Here is a 5585-nt window from a genome sequence, read left to right on the forward strand (position 1 = left end):
CCATTTGCTTGGAATATTTGTTTGCAGCCCTTCACTTTCAGTATGTGTAGGTCTTTTGTTCTGAGGAAGGTTTCTTGTAGATAGCATATGTGTGGGTCATGATTCCTTTTCCATTCAGCTACTTTTGATTGGAGCATTTAACCCATTTATATTTAAGGTTATTATTGATAGGTACTTATTCATTGCCATTTTTTGTGCCTGTGTTCCCCCACCCCCACCACAACTCTTTTTCCTTTTCTTAAAGCAAACCCTTTAGCATCTCTTGCAGTGCTGGTTTGGTGGAGGTGTATTCTTTGAGGCTTCTTTTGTCCGGGAAACTCTTTTGCCCTTCCATTTTAATTGAGAACCTTGCTGGATAGAGTAGTCTTGGTTGCAGGACTTCGGCTTTCATAACTGGGAATATTCCTTGCCAATCCCTTCTGGCTTGGAGCATTGCCATTAAGAAGTAAGCTGCTAGTCTTATCGGGGCTCCCTTGTATGTTAATTCCTGTTTCTCCCTTGCTGCCTTTAAGATTCTCTGTTTGTCTTGGAATTTTGCCATTTTAATTATTATGTGTCTTGAAGTGGGCCTCTTTGGGTTTCTCCTGATTGGGACTCTCTGTGCTTCCTGGATTTGTGGGACTTTTGTCTCATCAAATTAGGGAAGTCTTCAATCATTACTTTTCCAAATAGGTTTTCTATCCTTTGCTCTTCTTCTTCCTCTTCTGGTGTCCCTATTATAGGGATATTATTATGTTTCATATTGTCCTGCATTTCCCTTTACCCCTCTCCATTCTTTCAGAGCCTCTTTTTCTTTTCTTGCTCTTTCTGGGTATTTTTTTCTACATTGTCCTCCAGCTTGCTGATCCAGTTCTCTGCTTCATCTAGCCTGGTTTTGATTCCTTCTACTGTGTTCTTCAGTTCAGAGATTGTATTCTTCATTTCCTCTTGGCCCTTGTTGATAGTTTCTATTTCATTTTTTATGTTGATATAGTTTGCAGTGAGTTCATTGTAGTTTCCCTATAGTTTTTGGTAATTCTCTGTGAGCTCATTGAGCATCCTTATCTGATAGTTGAGTTGCTTCTATTTCATTTAGCATTCTTTCTGAGGCTTCCTCCTTCCCTTTCATTTGGGTTTTTTTTTTGTTTTGTTTTGTTTTCTGATTGTGTATGATACTCTTCTTTTTAGCCACTGTTTCTTATATTGATCTGTTCTGAGTCCCTGGGTTTGTGATGTGAACTCCTCTGGTATGAGACCTGTGAGATTAAGTGGTCCAGTCTCCTTAATATCCTGATCCTACTGCTCTTTGGCTACCATTTATGTTGGCTTTCTCGATGTATTTGGGTTTTGATTGTTGCTGGGTGTTGCTTTGGTGGGTTCTTCCCTGCAACTGGTTGACTGAGGGTCACTCCACCCACCATGTCTTGTATGCTGTTGTGCAGGTGCAGATAGGTTGTGTTAAAGCTGTTTCTTCTGTCTGTCCAAGGTTATGAGGCTTCTCTCTTGCTATTGTTCAATTGTTTGTTCTGGATAATTTCTCCACTGTTTAGTTGTAATTCCAGATTGATCCTGGGTGGAGGTTAGTGTGACTTTCACTCACTCCTCTGCCATCTTCCTTTATTATCTGTTGGTCATTCCTTTGTTGGTGGGTTCTCTCTTTCTGCAGGTATAATGGTGTTCACAGTCTCCACCTACTCTTTTATGTGATCAGTTGGAGGGAGAAGGGAAAATGGATTAAAACAATGGGAATGTATTCTATGGGATTTAAAGTACTAACACATAGCCATGGCTGGTGTGGCTCAGTGGACTGAGTGCTGGATGTGAACCAAAGGGTTGCTGGTTTGATTCCCAGTCTGGAGCACATGTCTGGGTTGCAGGCCAGGTTCCCAGTAGGGGTTGCATGACAGGCAACCACATATTGATGTTTTTCTCCCTCTTTCTCCCTTCCTTCCCCTCTCTAAAAATAAATAAATGAAATCTTAAGAAACAGTTTGAATACATAGATAAAAGACAGGAGATCCTTTGGATAAGTATAGTGTTAACTATGATATTTCACCCAAGTAGCCATTTTTTAGAAAGGGTGGAAAAGATATAAGACTCTTGTTAGATGGGGGAAGGGTTGTTTGTTGAATCCAGAAAACAGAGAGCTTGTGGGAGGTCAGAGTATGAGGTATAGTGAGAGTAAAGGAGAGAAAACAGGTGTAGTGTACAAGAGAATAGAATTAACCACAAAGGTAATAAAGTTCCAGAAGACAGTGAAATGAGCTGTGATCCTGGAGGTGTGCTGTGTAGTATTCACAATTGTATGGAACAACAATTATTTACAATAAACTGGGACAGCAATCATATGACAGAATCTATGTGATTTGAATAACAAGAATAGGAAGTGCACCACCTAGACTAGTGTGCTACTGGAACACAAGTGAAGTGAAAGAAGGAAAATTAAAATATACTATGCAAGAGAGAGCACAGAAAACCAGTCAAACAATGTAATTAAACAAACATAACAAAGAAAACTAAACAGAAAGAAGAGAAATAAAAAATACTAATAAAATAAAAGAAGTAAAAATAATGCAAAACTAATAATAACACAAATAAACAATAACATACAAGTTCTCTAGAATAACAAATCGAAATTTGCCTCAGTTTCTCAGTTGTTGGGATTAGCCTTGTGTTCCCTTCTTTGGGTCTGTCTCTGGACCTTTCACAGTTCCAGTTCTTGTTGTCTCACTTGGGTAAAAAAAAGAAAAAATAATAATTTTTAAAAAAGGCCTCCTGCTGACTTTAAACCCTCCAAGGGAGCTCTGATAGTCTTCTTTGATGCTCTAGGCTGAGGGGGGATTGGGCTTTGCTTTTCTCCCTTCTTATGGTTTTGCGAGGATGGAAGCCAGGTTTCAGCCACAGTCTTCACAGTTGCCCAGCCTGCAGCCCAGATACTCCATTCACTGCTTGGCCTCCACTACCCACCTGTGCCAGACCAGCACCTTCAAACCACCAGTTGTGCTGTCCTTGAGGTGCACTAATTAGGGACAACTCACACACCACCTTCTCCCTCTTTGCTGTCCTAGGTGTTAAGCACTTTCAAAGTCTCTTCAGGGTAGTTCAGTTCTCCCACTGAGTTTAGTCTTTCTGGGACTGCTAACTCCCTGACCTCTGCTGCTCTCCTCTGCAGGGGGGTGCCTCCTCTTTCCTCTTAGTGAGCCAGCACAACCTGGCAGGGTCGGGGACGCTGCCACAGTGGCAGCAGCATGCAGCCACTGTGGTGGCAGGGGTGAATACGAGGCCAAGGCTGCCATGGAGGTGGGGGCATGGCCAAGGTTGTGGCTGCAGGGGCAAGCCAGGGCAGTGGGGGTGGCATCTGTGGGAGAGATCCCTGGAGAGTCACCGAGAGCCTTTTTTTTTTTAACAAAATCCTCCTGTTCAAGCCTGCTGCTTTTAACAAGTGCCAGGCCTCTCACACAGCTCAACTTTCCAAACAGACCAGAGACTATCTGGGTCAGGGTATCTGGGTCAGGGTATCCGGGTCACAGCCCAACTCTTCTCCCTTCTCCAGGTGTCACCCAGTCATCCAAGTCCTCTGGTAATGACCCAACTGGGGTCCATAGTCTCAGAGGGTGAACACTGCCCCTGTGTGTCTCCTATTTTGTTTTTATTCCACCCAGCAACTTCAAGCATACAGGTCCATCCTGGAGCCACTCTATCCTCCCTGTTTGGCAGGGGAGGAAGATGTTGATTTTGCTCTCCTCCAAGGATACTGCAGCAGATGCCAGCAGTCACTGGGCTAAGGGGCTATAGCAGCCCTGGTCACTGTGCTGGTCCCAGGGACCTAATAGTCCCATTGCAATCTTCTTACTGTCTGCTTTTTCAATGTCCTCTACAATTTTGGCCTCCAACCTTCATATATGCTGGGATTCCATTTGCTGTTCACTCTGTTCCTCAGAAGATTGGCCAGGAGTTCCACCTGTGCACAGAGGAAAGTGGACTCACCCACCTCACTGCGATCTTTCCAGGACCTCTTAAATATGATTATCAAACAGAGAAACAAGGTAAGGATGCCTATAAGTATAATTTGTATTTAATATTGTTTTGTAAGTTCTTTCCAGTAGAAAAAAAATGGGGAAAAAACCCATTAATATTAGAATGGAGGAAACAACATGAAAACCCAAGATCTAACTAGAGTAATGGTTGCTTGGTTAAGAATGTTATAAGAGATATTCTTGATAAAAGTGCACTGTGATCCCAGCAAGTTCTTTTATGGACACTGACTAACTTATTTTAAACTTTATATGGAAAGACAAAGGACCCAGAAAATCTAACATAATACTCAAGAAGAGTGAAGTCATGGGATTGACACCATTTACTTCAAGACTTACTATAAAGCTACAATAATCATGATAGTGTGGTAACAGTGAAAGAACAAATAGCTCAATGGGACAGGAGAGAGAGCTCAGAAATAACCCACATAAATACTCAACTGATTTTAGGGAAAGTGAAAACAATTCAATGAAGAAAGGGGTAATTTTTTTCTACAGAGTGCTAGAACAACTGGACATCCACATGCAAAAAAATTAGTCTAGACACAGGCCCTACCTACACTTTTCATAAAAATTAACACAAAATCGATCATAGACTTATATGTAAAATTGAACTTCCAAAGGGACTGTACCATTTTGCATTCCCATCAGCAATAAATAGGAGCTCCTGTTGCTCTGCACCTGCTCCAGCATTTAGTGAGGTCAGTGCTTTGTATCTGAACCATCCTAGCATGTGTGCAGCAGTATATTGAATGGAAAATCAAACTTCCAGAAGACAGTGTAGGAGATATATGGGTGGCTTTCAGTTAGGCAGTAAGCTTTTAGATAAACATCATGGTAAATTTGAAGATTTGGGGTAGATCAAGGAAGAAACAGGGCCACCAAAAGCAATAACCATAACCATAATCATCTCATTTGGTAATGTTTATGAAAGGAATGCATGAGAAGCCAAGTCCTTCCCTACAAGGGACTTCCCAGAGACAGAGAATGACAGTGGATCTCCTGGGAAGAGGAGAACCTTGGGAACAGAGTATGTGTCTGGATGCTGCTGCTCTGCAGCAAGGTGGAGTGTCTGGGCTGGAGAGCTCCAAAGGGCAGCAGCAGTGTCTGGTCCTTATGGCCACAGGGTTTGTCTTATTTGTGACTGGCAGATGCTGGGTGCACTCTCACAGGTTATGCAAAGTAGGCAGGCCCTACCTGGCTAAGGATGTTTACTTGGATTATATTGAAAGTAGCTGGATGTGTGAGAATTTGAGTCAGGTGTCAGTGCACTTTGGGTTAGGGGTTCTAGCCTGATGTGAGGAAGTAACAACATGAGGACATTTTAAGCCAAAACACAGGGACCATCCTTGGCCTATTTACATAATACCATCAGTACAGTCTGTGAAAGTAAAAACTGATAATTTGAGTGTCATTAAAATTAAAAGCTCCTGCTCTGCAAAAGACATATTCAAGGGAATGAATAGACAAGCCATGGCCTGGAGAAAATAGTTGCAAATTATTTATCTAACAAAATATATCAAAAAACCTCTTAGAACTCAACAATAAGAAAACAAGCAACTGCTTTAGAAA

Source organism: Phyllostomus hastatus, unplaced genomic scaffold (genome assembly GCF_019186645.2).
Source record: "Phyllostomus hastatus isolate PE091 unplaced genomic scaffold, TTU_PhHast_1.1 phas_contig_98, whole genome shotgun sequence".
NCBI classification, from domain to species: Eukaryota; Metazoa; Chordata; class Mammalia; order Chiroptera; family Phyllostomidae; genus Phyllostomus; species Phyllostomus hastatus.